This window comes from Microcaecilia unicolor, chromosome 10 (genome assembly GCF_901765095.1).
Source record: "Microcaecilia unicolor chromosome 10, aMicUni1.1, whole genome shotgun sequence".
Classification (NCBI taxonomy): domain Eukaryota; kingdom Metazoa; phylum Chordata; class Amphibia; order Gymnophiona; family Siphonopidae; genus Microcaecilia; species Microcaecilia unicolor.
The window spans coordinates 60,119,554-60,135,855 of NC_044040.1; the positions used below are offsets into that span (position 1 = coordinate 60,119,554).

The 16,302-nt window shown below is 46.4% G+C and overlaps 1 protein-coding gene across 1 annotated transcript in view; it reads left to right on the top strand.

The window, feature by feature from the left end:
- The first annotated feature begins 11,901 nt into the window (after positions 1-11,901).
- Positions 11,902-16,302, top strand: part of LOC115478745 (kinesin-like protein klp-3) — a 94,979-nt gene continuing 90,578 nt past the window's right edge. Inside the window, exon 1 of the mRNA XM_030216315.1 lies at positions 11,902-12,202. The gene's annotated coding sequence lies outside the window, so the exon portion shown is untranslated. The remainder of the gene's footprint in view (positions 12,203-16,302) is intronic.

Sequence of the window (16,302 nt, forward strand, 5' to 3'; positions counted from 1 at the left end):
CCCCCTTCCCCCTCCATATCCAGCATATCCCCTTTCCTTCCCTCCCCTCCCTCATTCTAGGTGTCCAGCATTTCCCCTTTCCTTCTCTACCCCTTCACCTGTGTCCAGCATTTCATCTCCTTTTCCCTAACCCCCCTTCTCTTCCATGTCCAGGATCCCCTTCCTCCTGACAGGCCTTCAATCACCGCCATCACCCTCTATCTGCTAGGGCCAGAAGAAGCAAAGATAGCTCAATGTGAGGTAGGGCCTTCCAGCACAGGCCTTTGTTCAAGTGCTACTGCATCCTGCCCCTTCTGATGCAAAGTTCCTGATGGAGAGGGTGGGATGCAGCAGGATTTGAGCATGGGCCTGTTCTGAAAGGCCCAATGCCATGCCAACAGATAAAATATGATCATATCTGAAATATGATTTTCAGTATGGTTGCTCCTAGACTATGGAATGCTCTTCCAATCCAGCTAAGGTCTGAATCATGCTTGAAAAACTTTCAGTCAGGACTAAAATCATTTTTATTTAAGGATGCATTCTCAACTTGATTACAGAACTAGATTTTCAGCAGGGCTTGGACCGGTGGTAGGTCTGTGGACTCTGGCAGCATGGTACTTAATCTGTCTTTATCTACTTTCCCCATCATTAATGGAGTTCTTTTTCTTTTTTTGTTTACAATTTTTAATGCCAATGTAAATTTGATGCTCTCCCAGCTCCCCGCCCCCCACCCCCAATTCTGTTGCCATTTCATTCAACATTTCAGTTTACTGTGTTTATCTCCTGATTCAGTGTGGTTCTTGTATCCCTTTCTTTGGCTATTTTTGTATTGAAATTGATTTTTTTGATAATTCCAAAATATGTATGGAGAGATAACCTTACCCCCAAATGCTTGACTTGCAACCCATTTTTTTTTGTTCAGAAAGTATTGTTACATGAAAACATATGTTTATAATGTTTGCAGATAACTGATTATACTTGAGAAAGCTTGGGTTCATTAGCAGAATTGACTCTACTTATCCCGCTTTACTGTAGTGAATTAAGCAGGTAATGAAATGGCATTTTAGTGAATAGCAGAAACATTTTACATTCATAAATCAATTCATACTTCATCAAGCAGCTTAACGAGTTAATTACCTGCTTACAAAACAGGAATGCCAGAAAGCTGATGAGTACTGACTGGAACATCAGAATGTTCACTTTGCAGTCTGACTGAAAATGTTTTGTCCAAGAACAGTGTGTAATTATTCTAACTGTTATGAAATCACTTTCGCTTGTTACAAAGGTTGATTTTCTCTTAACACTAAAATGTTTCGAAATAAATACTGAAATTTGAAAGCAGTAATTCCTTAGACAAAATATTTTGTTCCTGCCAGGCTTACTAACCTTGTATGGTAGGGAGTTGGGAGTAAGCAAGGACCATGAAACAGGGATATGAGGCTGAGGTGACAGGCTTTCATTTACATAAATAACATTCATTGATGCCATGGTTTTTCACTTGATTAGATGCTCCCTTCCTGTGCCCATCTGCCGCTTCTCTCCTTTCCTGTCTTCTTCACTTCCTCTCCTATATCCATCTTTGACTTTGATCTTTGCCTTTCTGCTTTCCTTCATTTATTTTTCTGCCTCTCCATTTGCTCAGACTTCATTCATTCTTACTATTCAGTCTTCAATCCTCCTTTTTTAACCACATCTACCTACAGCTTTTCATCTCCCTCTCCCTACCCTTCCAGTGTCTCCTCTCTTTCTCTCCCTACCTTTCAATCCAGCATTTCCCCTCTTTCTCTCCCCATCCTTCCAGTGTATCCCCCTCATTCTCTCTGCATCCTTCCATGTAGCATCCTCACTTTCTCTCCCCACCCTTCCATTTCTCCCCTCTTTCTCTCCCTAACCTTCCATCCAACATCTTCGCTCTTTCTCTCCCCATCCTTCCAGTGTCTTCCCTCTCTCCCTATTCTTCCAGTGTCTTCCCTCTGTCTCCCTCCTTCCATCCAGCATCTCTCCTCTTTCTCTCTCCATCCTTCTAGCCAGGTTCTACCCCTTTCTCCCCATCCTTCTACCCAGCATCTTCTCTCTCCAGCCCTTTTCCATCCAGCATGTCCCTTCTTTCTCTCCCTATCTTTCTACTCATCATCTCTCTCCCCTCCCCACCCTATTCCATCCAGCATCCCCACTATTCAATATTTTCCTCCCCTCTCTCCATTCAGCATCTCCTGTCTCTCATGCTACACCCCTCCCTTCTCTCCATTCAGCATCTCCTGCCTCTCACTCCACACACCCCTCCCTCTTCCCCTTTCCCCAGTATCTTCTGTTTCCTGCGACCACTGCTGCTTCTCCCGATGAGCAGTAGCAGCCACAACAAAACAACAAAAACAAACATGGGGCCCACAGCCTTCAGGCATGTGCTATTGGCTCTGCTGGTCCTCTGCTCCCGATGACATCAACTTCCCATTTCAGGGCAGAGGACTGACAGAGCCAATAGTGCATGCCTGAAGGCTGCAGCTCCGCACTTGTTGTTTTGCTGCCACTGCTGCTCATCAAGAGAAGCAACATTGTCAGTGCAGTGGTGGCAGAGTGCCAGTATCTCAGCAGGAGTGTGAGAGATGACCCACTGATTGCAGGAGACTTAACGGGTCTGATATAGTACTGCAAAGGGGTGGAGAGAAGAGAAGAGATGGAGCTGAGAGTGGGAGGAAGCCTGTATACCCTTCAGAGGGGACCTGAGCCAAGATTGGGGGGCCTGGGTCCCCAAAGCCCCCCCCCCTGTAGCTATGCCCCAGCTCACTACACCTGTCTCTGACATATTGATCTTTCCCTTACAGCTCTTTCCTCCCTGTTTTTTTCTTTTCTGCTTCTGTCTACTCAACTGTCACCTTCTTTCTTACCCTTCTCTTTCTTTTAACTTTTCAGCGACCTATCAACTTCTCATCTTCTCTCATTCTCTAGCTATTACATTTCCCGCCTTCCCCAGCCTGCTATTTCCTTTCATCTTTCATCTACTCCCCATTACCAAATTTCTACCTCTGTGTTCCCTATCCTCCTCTCATTCATCATCTTGCTACTCTCTTGGCCTCTCCCACATGGTTCTAGTATTCCCCCTCTCTCTCTCCTTCCCTCCAATATTTCCCCTCCATCTCCCTCCCTTCCTTCTTGTAGCCCAGTATATACTCCCCCTCTCCCCCCGCATGGCCTGACATCTCCCTGTCCCTTTTCCTCAACCCCATCATCTTCCTGTCCCACCTCTCTTCCCTCCTGCCTCCCCTGTGGTCCATCATCTTTCCTTCTCTTCCCCCCCCCCCCATGAGCCAACATCTTTCCCTCTCTCTTCCCTCCTTCTCTTCCATTGTTCAGTACGTGTCTCCCTCCCTCCCTTCCATTGCCAGATCAACATCTCCCTCTTTCTTCCCAACTGCTGTCTCATCCAGCATATCTCCCTCCCTCCCCAACCACTCCCCGAGTCCAACATCTCCCTCTCTCTCTTCCCTTCCTCCATTCCAATGTCCACCATCTCTCTCTCTTCCTACTGTTCCCAAACCCATCATTTCTTCCTCCATCCCCTCCTCCCACTCCCAATATGGCATGTCCCCTATCTCTCAACCCCCTAGTCTACTGTAAAACAGCTCTAGGGGGCCCCTATGTTCCACCTTCTGTTCCCCTTCTCACCAACTCGGTCCAAGGTCTCCTTCCCCTCCCCTCCCCTCCCCTTCCCTGTCTACCTTATATCACACTTCTGCTCACTGGGGTCGCTACTGCAGCAGTGATTCTGTAAAGCTGCCTGTGGCTGCCCCAGTGCTGTCCCTCTGCCACATTCCACCCCCTCCCCCCCCCCCCCCCCCGATGCAACTCCCTTTTTCTGCTTGGGCAGAACAGGGCAGAGGGATTGTGCAGGGCCAGCCGCAGGCAGCATATCAGAATCATTGCCATGCCATGACCCCCTATGAACAGAAACACAATGTAAGGTAGACGGGGAAGGGAGGGAAAACTTTGGATCAGATGCAAGCATTTATGCCTGCTAAAAACTGGTGTATAGGCTTGCGCCCAACTAATGGCAGTTAGGTTCGCAAATGCAGATATTCTATGATATCCAAAGATTCTGATAATGATTCAAACCATAACTCAGTAGCTTTTTAACAGGGCCAGTTTCAGCTGAAAGAATATTTTAATTTTCTAACATGTTTTGGTTTCAGCCAAAGGTGACCATGGGGTAAATATTCAGCCAGTGTAGCGGAGAAATTAAATGAATTCTTTGCTTCGGTCTTCACCGAGGAGGATTTGGGGGGGACACCGGTGCCGGAAAGAATATTTGAAGCGGGGGAGTCGGAGAAACTAAACAAATTCTCTGTAACCTTGGAGGATGTAATGGGTCAGTTCAGCAAGCTGAAGAGTAGTAAATCACCGGGACCTGATGGTATTCATCCCAGAGTATTAATAGAACTAAAAAATGAACTTGCGGAGCTACTGTTAGAAATATGCAATCTGTCCCTAAAATCGAGTGTAGTACCGGAAGACTGGAGGGTAGCCAATGTTACTCCGATTTTTAAGAAGGGTTCCAGAGGAGATCCGGGAAATTATAGACCGGTGAGTCTGACGTCGGTGCCGGGCAAGATGGTGGAGGCTATTATTAAGAATAAAATTGCAGAGCATATACAAAAACATGGACTGATGAGACAAAGTCAGCACGGATTTAGTGAAGGGAAGTCTTGCCTCACCAATCTAATGCATTTTTTTGAGGGGGTAAGCAAACATGTGGACAATGGGGAGCCGGTTGATATTGTATATCTGGATTTTCAGAAGGCGTTTGACAAAGTGCCGCACGAAAGACTCCTGAAGAAATTGCAGAGTCATGGAATCGGAGGTAGGGTATTATTATGGATTAAGAACTGGTTGAAAGATAGGAAGCAGAGAGTAGGATTGCGTGGCCAGTATTCTCAGTGGAGGAGGGTAGTTAGTGGGGTCCCGCAGGGGTCTGTGCTGGGTCCGTTGCTTTTTAATGTATTTATAAATGACCTAGAGATGGGAATAACTAGTGAGGTAATTAAATTCGCCGATGACACAAAATTATTCAGGGTCGTCAAGTCGCAGGAGGAATGTGAACGATTACAGGAGGACCTTGCGAGACTGGGAGAATGGGCGTGCAAGTGGCAGATGAAGTTCAATGTTGACAAGTGCAAAGTGATGCATGTGGGTAAGAGGAACCCGAATTATAGCTACGTCTTGCAAGGTTCCGCGTTAGGAGTTACGGATCAAGAAAGGGATCTGGGTGTCGTCGTCGATGATACACTGAAACCTTCTGCTCAGTGTGCTGCTGCGGCTAGGAAAGCGAATAGAATGTTGGGTGTTATTAGGAAGGGTATGGAGTCCAGGTGTGCGGATGTTATAATGCCGTTGTATCGCTCCATGGTGCGACCGCACCTGGAGTATTGTGTTCAGTACTGGTCTCCGTATCTCAAAAAAGATATAGTAGAATTGGAAAAGGTACAGCGAAGGGCGACGAAAATGATAGTGGGGATGGGACGACTTTCCTACGAAGAGAGGCTGAGAAGGCTAGGGCTTTTCAGCTTGGAGAAGAGACGGCTGAGGGGAGATATGATAGAAGTGTATAAAATAATGAGTGGAATGGATCGGGTGGATGTGAAGCGACTGTTCACGCTATCCAAAAATACTAGGACTAGAGGGCATGAGTTGAAGCTACAGTGTGGTAAATTTAAAACGAATCGGAGAAAATTTTTCTTCACCCAACGTGTAATTAGACTCTGGAATTCGTTGCCGGAGAACGTGGTACGGGCGGTTAGCTTGACGGAGTTTAAAAAGGGGTTAGATAGATTCCTAAAGGACAAGTCCATAGACCGCTATTAAATGGACTTGGAAAAATTCCGCATTTTTAGGTATAACTTGTCTGGAATGTTTTTACGTTTGGGGAGCGTGCCAGGTGCCCTTGACCTGGATTGGCCACTGTCGGTGACAGGATGCTGGGCTAGATGGACCTTTGGTCTTTCCCAGTATGGCACTACTTATGTACTTATGTGTTGAGCATTTTGGTAACTTCCGCTGGCATTATTCCTGGATATTCAATGCCGGACCATGTCCAGCTTCAGTATTAAATATCCGGTTTATGCGGAGCCGGCTAACACTGAGGGGCCCTTTTACAAATGCACACTGAAAAATGGCCTGCGGCAGTGTAGACGCATGTTTTGGATGCGCACAAAATCATTTTTCAGCGCACCTGTAAAAAATGCCTTTTTTAAATTTTAGCCGGAAATGGACGTGCGGCAAAATGAAAATTGCTGCGCGTCCATTTTGGGTCTGAGACCTTACCGCCAGCCATTGACTTGGCGGTAAAGTCTCATACAGTAACCGGATGGTAATGACGTACGTATGTCAAATACCACTTGGTGCGCATCCAATATGCACTCACATGCACGTTTCGGACGCATGCCAAAAATGAAATTACCACAAGAGCCACACAGTAGCCAGGTGGTAGCTCCATTTTGGCAAGCATTGGGCATGCATAGACATTTATACAGCTTAGTAAAAGGGCCCCATAGTTGGTTAAGTCGATATTCAGAACTTAAGCGGCTATGGGTTACTGCATAAAAATAGGACTGTGGTCTAGTAGTGTAGTTGGGGCAGGAGTAATTCCCAGGTACTCCTGCCCATTCCAATTCAGCACTCAAAATGGCTGCCATGACTGGAGCATTGCTCCTGCCCTGACTACACCACTAGACTACCAGGGATTGTAAGGTAGTCCTGGTGGGGGAGGGGTGGGCTACTCTTCGTATTCTTTTTTTTTTTCTGTACTGCGATTACAAGTAATGTAGTTATGGTCTTGCACAGTAACTTATATGGTAAATAGAATGCTCCAAATAAATGCTTTGATATAAAATTTTAGCAGGAATTTAATTCTTTACATTTAGGATAATAAGCTCCTTAGGAATTATCTTCTCTGTAGAGGTATGATGTCAATTGTCTCTCCGAGACTGGTGCAAAGTCAGCCACTGTAAAAGCACTGTGGCTTTTTGTTTCAGTTTTCGTTAGCTGCCTTCCGTGTGTATGGAGTAGAGGCATACGCAGGGACGAGGACAATGGGAAACCCAGGGAAATCTGCAGAAATTCACAGGGATGGGGACAAAAAAGTAATTACTACCAAGGGAATGAGAGGAGACCAATCAAAAGCAAATGGGGGCAGGAGGGGATGGATTGGAAATGAATGGGGACAGGAGGGGATTGGGACCAGATTATGTCCCCATGCACACCTTGACTCTGAAACTCAACCCCAAAATCTCTACTTAAAAGAAAAAAAATTGAAAGAGGAGCTAACCTTGATGAAAATTGATCATATGTTCAATAATTTTGGCAACGAGGGAGACAACTGATAACTGGTGAGAATATTTGTCGATCTGTGTCAAGCATTTTGGCAGAATATAATCCCAACTGAGCTAGTCTCGAGACTGATAATGCAGCTAATATGACAGCATTTCGAGATGAGATCTGGATAGGTTGCACAGGTCTTAATCTCAATTTCATATTCTCTCATGGAATCCAGCCATCAAAAACTGAAGTCGATCCTCAGCAATATCACTTACAAAATTGTTTAAAAAGAAGGGTGGAACAGTATCATAAACAGACTGCGAATACTGATACCAGATTAAGCTGTAGTCGAGGTGCAGCCAATTGCCAAACCACCAACAAAACATCCAAAACGAGAAGACTCAGGGGCAGATTTTTTTTTTTTGGAGACTTATTCAAAAGCCAGGAAATGGCTTCTGTGATCAAAGTGGATAAATATTGAGCTCGGACAAAGAATTCTGCTCGTTTCTTACTGGCAACAGAGGTCCCATGTGTGGCCAAAACTGACACGTGTTGCCTACTCCCTGCTTGGAACTCCGATCACCAGTACATCAGAATGTTCTTTTGAGCTGCAGGATGAACAATTGAGGAACGTAAAAAGGAACTGAACTCTGGCTCTGTAGGCAGTTGATTATTTTTACATAGTTTGAAATGATTGTTTTCTCGCAGTCCATGTTAATAAATAATATGTTTTTCTTACATATTTAACAAAGTTCTGCCTACTGTTTTGTGTTAAATTTTAACAAGTTATAGGATGCATTTTATGATTTGCTTGAATTTACAAGATCGTTTAAATATGGGTTGGGTACGAAGATGGGAAAGAAAACTTTGGGGATGGGGTGGAGATGGAATAGAATTGACTGGGAACAGGTGGGAATAGAGACCACATTATGTCCTCATACACACCTCTAGTGTGAAGTCTATTTTGCTTGGCGGTAACATACGGTCTTTCATTATTTACGGGCCCTTTTACTAAGGAGAGCTGAAAATGGCCTGCCATATAGATGCGTGCTTGGTCACGTCTAGAATCATTTTTCAGTGCACCTGTGAAAAAAAATGCAATTTAAAAATGTTTGCCGAAAATGGATGTGTGTCAAAATGAAAATTGCCACGTGTCCATTTTGGGTCTGAGACCTTACCGCCAGCCATTGACCTAGCGGTAAGGTCTCACGCGGTAACCTGGCAGTAATGGCCTATGCATGTAAAATGCCGATTACCACCCACATGCCAGAAAATAAAAATATTTTCTGGCACGCATAGCGAATGCATGCCAAAAATGAAATCACCGCAAGAGACATGCGGTAGCTGGGCAGTAACACAAAATTGACTTGGGAAAAATCCACAATTCCAGGAATAACATGTATAGAATGTTTGTACGTTTGGGAAGCTTGCCAGGTGCCCTTGGCCTGGATTGGCCGCTGTCATGGACAGGATGCTGGGCTCGATGGACCCTTGGTCTTTTCCCAGTGTGGCATTACTTATGTACTTATGCACTTAAGGGGGTGCGTAGGTGCCTACGCGGCTTAGTAAAAGGGCCACTTAAATTATTGTGGTTATGCGTGAGATATGTTTGCAGGTCCGCCGAGAGGGAGGGGGCAGGGGGGACAGAATTCCCCGGGCCCGGGCCTCCAAGGGGGGCCCGGCTCCGCAGTCCCCTCCACCAGCCCCCCTCCGTCCACCACCGGGCCGGCCCCCCTGAATTCAAATCATAGCACCTCACCTCGACCTCGCTCCGTGTGAAAGAAGCACAGCAGCAGCAGTCTGCAGATTGCCTCCCTTTGGGCCTTCCCTCCCTGTGTCCCACCCTCGCGCAAGTTACATCAGACGAGGGCGGGACACAGGGAGGGAAGACCCGAAGGGAGGCGATCTGCAGACTGCCACTGCTGCGCTTCTTTCACACGGAGCGAGGTCGAGGTGAGGCGCTATGATTTGAATTCAGCGGATCCCGGCCCGGTGGTGGACGGAGGAGGGCTGCGATGATGACGACCTTGGGGGGCGGGGCCCCGGGGGCGGCCTTGCCCCGGGCCCAGCCCAGTCTCTCAGCGGCCCTGTCTGTTTGAATGTACTGCCTCCATTGTATATGGGTGGGTCTTGTCCATGTTCATTTGGGGGATCCTGGGAGTCCGACTGAGTTGTGGCCTTCGGGGACCAGGGTTGCCCACACCAAACTATTGTTATGCTGTTAACAAAATGGCAAGTTTTATGTTAAGCTGTACCTGCTGTATACTATCTTGGGTGAATCTCTTCATAACAGCAGTTAGTAAATCCCTATAAATACACAAATATATTCTGGCTTGGATACTGTGGGTTTAGCAGAGGGATACAAACTGCAAGATCTGACAATCCCAAGCAGCCTTCACTGGTCCAAATTCACACAACCAAACTTGGCTTTTTAGTTTCGGGTTCAACCAGACGATGAGTGTCCCCCGCAGTTTCGGTTTCAGCACAAAGCTTTCAGACAGCTTCAGTGGTAGTTTTGGTTTTGGCCGAAACTGAAAAAAGCAGTTTCGGTCGGACTCTAGTTGTTTATTTATTTTTAGGGGGCAGTGATCTATAAAAAGTGGCGGCTGTTCAGTTTTGCGTCTGAATACTGTGTTTAGTATTTTTCTGGATTCTGGAAAAGCCATGTCCATAGAGGCAAACATTGGTATCCTTTTGGCCTGCGCTATGTCTAGTGTGTGGGTTTCCTGCGTGGCTGTAAAATGGCCACGTTTTCCATGTCTTTTCTTAATGGTCACACACTCATTTCCAAATTAGCACATGGCCATTAGTGCGGGAGCACTGACACCTATTTTCCTCTTTAACATCAGCAAAATTCGCCCTTTCCTCTCTGAACACACCACCCGAACTCTCGTCCACGCTCTCATTACCTCTCGCCTGGACTACTGCAACTTACTCCTCACCGGCCTCCCACTTAGCCATCTATCCCCCCTTCAGTCTGTTCAGAACTCTGCTGCACGTCTCATATTCCGCCAGAACCGATATACTCATATCACCCCTCTCCTCAGGTCACTTCACTGGCTTCCGATCAGATACCGCATTCAATTCAAGCTTCTCCTTCTTACCTACAAATGCACTCAGTCTGCTGCCCCTCACTACCTCTCTACCCTCATCTCCCCTTACGTTCCCGCCCGTAACTTCCGTTCACAGGATAAATCCCTCCTCTCAGTACCCTTCTCCACCACCGCCAACTCCAGGCTCCGCTCATTCTGCCTCGCCTCACCCTATGCTTGGAACAACCTTCCTGAACCCTTACGCCAAGCCCCCTCCCTGCCCGTCTTCAAGTCTTTGCTTAAAGCCCACCTCTTCAATGCTGCGTTCGGCACCTAACCCTTACCGTTCAGTGAATCCAAACTGCCCCAATTTGACTGCCCCTATCGGACCGACCGTTCACTTGTCTATTAGATTGTAAGCTCTTTGAGCAGGGACTGTCTCTCTTTGTTAAATTGTACAGCGCTGCGTAACCCTAGTAGCGCTCTAGAAATGTTAAGTAGTAGTAGTAGTAGTAGATGATAAGGGGTCCTGCACTAACTACATGCTAATTGGTTAGCATACGGCAGTATAGCTGCGTTAACCAATTAGTGCTGGGTACACCTACTCTCTGCCCCCCCCAAACACCTCCCTAGCACTAAAAAAATAAAAGTATTTTTTAGCATGTGGAAAGCATGTCCAATCCAAAAACTACCACGGGATGTCTGAGCACACCTCACGGTAGTGGATTTTAATTTGTGGTAAGCACACGGCAGTGGCGTAGCTAAGTGGGGTCATGGGGGCCTGGCCCACCCAAATTTCCTGAGGGCCCCTGGTCTTAATGGCGGGGTCCCAAAACCCTGCCAGCCAAGGTATTTGCTGCAGCAGTGTGTGGGAAGCTGCAGGGCTGCAGTGGGGCAGCAGACCAAAATGTGCCCCCCCCCCACCTCGGGCTCTGGCCCCCCTCCCACCACAAGGTCTGGCTACCCCGCTGGCAGTACTTACCACAGCTTAGTAAAAAAGGCCCCAATGTGTGTCGGTCTGAGTTTGATGCTCATTCGTGTAACATTTGGGTCTTTACTTCATCTGTAAATGCACCTACAGTATAAAGCCTATTTCTGCTAGCAAACAATGATTTTACCTGCAGAAATTGCCTTCTTAGTAGTAGAGGCTTCACCAGGCTGCTTGTAAAGGAAGAGGGCCGAGATACAGGGGCTTTAGCACCTGCTGAGAGAGGCAAGAAGGAGAGTTACTGTGCCGAGAAAGCAGGGGAAGAGAATCCACATCCCCAGTGAGCTGCATTGATGAAGAGCCCTTCCCATGACCCCTTTTTTTCCTCCATTCTTGCAAAGACGGCGCGGGCGGGGAGGTCCCAGAAGGTTTGCAACAGGCAGCGCAAAGTTTTCCAAGGCAGAGATGGAGGCGTGGTCTGTAACCAACACAGAGCACTAGCTCTGCCTGCTCAGGGACAGGAGCACAGAGCTCCCGGCATCAGCATCCACGGACACCCGCAGTTCAGAGCACCGGGATCCACGGAGCTCCCGGCATCAGGATCCACGGACACCCGCAGTTCAGAGCACCGGGATCCACGGACACCGGTAACTCCGAACACCGGGATCCACGGACACCCGCAGCTCCGAGCACCAAGATCCACGGACACCGGCAGCTCCCAGCACTGGGATCCACTGACACGCAGCTCCGAGATCCACTGACACACGCAGCTCCCAGCACCGGGATCCACGGACACCGGCAGCTCCCAGCACTGGGATCCACTGACACACGCAGCTCCCAGCACCGGGATCCACAGACTCAGGGATCTCATCTCGCAGCAGTCAGCATTAGGACTCACGGACACGCAGGACTGTCAGCACCCGGTTAGCGCTTCCGCTTATTCTGCCAGTGGGTGAGTAATCTGCAGCCTCTGTTTATTGATTTCAACCAGCTTTCCAGGTGGGCTCAATAGATTAGGGTTTTTTGTTTGTTTGGGGTTGGGTTTTTTTTTTTCTTTTTTACAGTTGTACATAAAATAGGCTGAAGAAAAGCAGAGGTTTTTCTTTCGTTGTTTTATTTATTGGTATTTTTTGTTAGAGGCAGATGATCTATAAATAGCGTCAGCTGTGCAGTTTTGCTTTGGAATGTCTAAGGTGTTTAGTATTTTTCTGGGCTCTGGAAAATCCGTGTACTGCGAATGAGGATCAGTAATTAAACAACCCTCCACCCCCACCCCAAGAAGAACTAAAAACTGCCAGCGAAGTGAGGGTTTGTGGGGGTTTTTTTTCTGTTATACTAGTCAATATTTCGACCCTAGTTTTGATGAGGTTTTTACGTGTATGATAATTCATAGTCCTTATCATTATCTTGGATATTTTACTTCCAGATTAAATAGTAGGATCCTGAATAGAAAACCAGGTGGTGGTGGTGGTGAACTGTTATATTAAAAATATGCAAACTTCAGTGTAATGCACGTTGCAGACAATAATGTCCATAGAAACAAGTATTTTGTGTAGGTCTGAGTTTGATATTGTCATTCATGTTACATTTGGGTCTTTACATCATCTGAAAATGCACATATTATGAATATAAAGGAAAAATATTAAGCCTGTAAACTGTTGCCAAAGCATTTCTTCTATAATTTTCATAATCTCTTCTGCTGCTGGTGCAACCCGGTTTCACTTTCTGTTGACCGATAGTTATAATAGGCTTTACTGGACAATAGAAATACTGTTTTTCCAAATTTGCATCCTTGGGAGGGAGGAAAAACCAAGCAGATGCAGTGAAGGAGTAGACTAATATAGTGCAATGGGTTTTGATCCTGGCAACCTGGATTCAATTCCCACTGCAGTTTCTTGTGACCTTGAGCAAGCCACTTAACTTAGATTGTGAGCCCTCTAGGGAAAGACAGTACGAGGAGTGGTCTAGTGGTTAGAGCACTGGTCTTGAAATCCCGAAGTGGCCGGTTTAAATCCCACTGCTGCTCCTTGTGATCTTGGGCAAGTCACTTAACCTTCCGTTGCCTCACCTTTTAGATTGTGAGCCCTCCTGGGACAGAGAAATAGCCAGTGTACCTGAATGTAACTCACCTTGAGCTACTACTGAAAAAGGTGTGAGCAAAATCCAAATAAATAAATAATGTGTACAGCACTGCTACATCTAGTAGCACTATAGAAATGATTAGTAGTAGATACAGTATTATAGTTATTAAGACAGGGCAAAAATGCTGAGTAAGCTGTTCCCATGGCAAATGTCTATAGAATATACCAAGCAATCATGATTTATTTTAGATTTTGCTCACACCTTTTTCGATTACCCATGACCCTCCTATTCCATGCCCATAGACATGCCCCCTTTTTGGTAGCATGCATTAGAATTTATGCGCACCACAATATGGAATATTCTTAGCGCCAAATGGCATCTTAAAAATTGGCACCAAAAATACACACAGCGTGATTCTATAAACTACGCCTAAAGTTAGGCGTAGTTTATTGAATATGCTCACGTGCTATTCTCTGACTAAAATTTAGGTGCACCCATATAAGTCACTTAAAACCAGGCCTAAATACCTGCGCCTAAGTTAGGCCCAGATCAGGTGTATTCCATAATAGTGCGCATAGTTTTTTTTGAAACGCCCACAACCTACCCATTCCACACCCATGGCCATGCCACCTTTTTCACTGTGCATATTAGAATTTATACGCACCGCATTTTAGAATACGCCTGGAAAGTTGTGCACATAAATTCTAATTAAAGCCAATTAGTGCTGCTAATTGGTTGTTAAGTACCAATTATCAGCACTGATTGACTTGTTAATCAATTAGCACACACAACTTAAGGTGCCGTATATAAAATTTGGGGGTTAGCAGGTACTGCACGTAAATTCTAATTAATGCCAATTAATGCATCCAATTATCAGTGCTGATTATCTTAACTAATTATGCGCATTGTTATGGAATGCGCTTTGATTTCTGCACAGAAATCTCTGCACGATACATAGAATTTGGGGACTGATGTACAAAGCTTGGAGCCACTCATTCCTGACTGCTTTTTTACCTGGGATGATGCTGTGAATCCTGGAACCTATTTCAGGTTTGTGAATTAACCTGCTCCTTTAATGTGCCCTGCCCCATAATTTGCCTTTAAAATATTCTCTCCTGAATAGGTTCTAGTGGTGCCTCACCTGGGTACTAATAGAACAATTTCCTGAGAAAATAAATTTTTAGAAGTTGTAGCTGCTTCTCACAGATCACAAATTTTATTCTTAAATCGAATGATATTTGCATTCCAGTGTATTCAATTTACCACAAACAGTGTTATTTTGACTTATTTTTTCCCACTTGACCACTGCCTATAGAGCCATTCTTCTATAAAATACTAGGAAAAAAAGCCCGTTTCTGACACAAATGAAATGGGCGCTAGCAAGGTTTTCCTCGGAGTGTGTATGTTTGAGAGAGTGTGTGTGAGAATGACTGTGTGACAGAGAGAGAGTGAATGTGCGAGTGTGTGTGTGTGTGACAGAGAGTGAGATTTGGTGCGAGTGTGTCTGTGAGACAGAAAGTGTGTGTGTGAGCATGAGAGTGTGTGCCAGGGGGCCCCCTCCCTCCCTCCCTTCCTCTCTCAAGGGTCATCCCCCCTCCCTCCCTTCTTCCCTGCAGGGTTGCCCCCTCCCTCCCAGTTCCAGGGTCGCCCCCCCCTCCTCCCTCCAGGGTCGCCCCCTCCCTCCCTCCCTCACTCCCAGTTCCAGGGTCTCCCCCCCCCGGGTCACCTCTCCCACCCACCCACCCATCCATTGGATTTCACTCTCTTATTATATTAGAAATTCATACCTTGACTCAGAACATGACAACTGCAAAGAACAACAGTAACAGGAGGTCTCCGGGGTGGGGGTGGGGGGGGCAATGACAGCGTAATTAGAGGGCGGGACACTGAGACCAATCACATGAGAAGATGCGGGTTGGCTGGAGCGGGAGTGATGTAGTGTGCGGGGGGCGGGGCTGAGGGAGGCTGTATGATCAAAAGATGGAGGTCTCCACTGCAGGCAGTTGTTGTTCAAATCAGAAGATGGAGGTATGAGAGAAGATGCAGGTTGGCTGGAGTGGGAATGAGAGGGGTGCTGTGAGTGGCTGTGTGGCATGAAGTAGGGCCGCATAGCGAGTGACGTATTGTGTGGGGGGCGGGGTTGAGGGCGGCTGTATGAGTGGTGCTGAGGTTACGAACACTACAGGGCTTCAGTGGCACAGAGTGAGCTTCAGAACATTGGAGGTGCGAATTATGTGTGGGGGGCGGGGCGGAGCTGAGGGCGGGTCTATGAGTGGTGCTGAGAGCCTACGAATTCTACAGGGCTTCAGGGCTTCACTGCCAAGGAGTGAGCTTCAGAATGTTGGAGGTGAGAATTATTTATATAGATAGGGCTCGTTTTACTAAGGTGCACTACATGCAAAGAAGCCCATTTTGGAACTCTTTTATCAAGCCGCACTAAAGCCCATTCACTTTAAATGAGTTCCATCAGCATTGCTGCGTGGGAACCACTAATGTGGCTTGATAAAAGAGGCCCTTTATTCCTACGGGTTTCTTAGCATTTAGCGCATGCTAAATCCATTAGCATATCTTGTAAGAGGATTCTATAGTAAAGAACACATTATGAAAAGATTGTGTCCATTCATCTGTCTTGAACCTCATATCACATGCAGACCTGTGGGTGAGATGGTCTTGTGCTTTGATGTCATTTAGCAGTGTGGTGTCCCAGTTACAAATGCTGAGATTCTTGCTGGTCAGGTCTATAACTGCAGAGTTTTAGATACTGCCACACATGCATTATTCTCGCTCCTGTCGGATTAACCTCCTGTGCTTGGTCCCTTGACTCCCTTTTTCTAAAGATGGAGCCATTGGTGTTTTAAGTCCAAGGAAGCAAATTGAGGGGTCCTTTTACAAAGGCGCACTACTGTTTTTAACACACGATAATGATTAGTGCACGCTAAATGCTAGAGACGCCCACAGGAATATATGGGC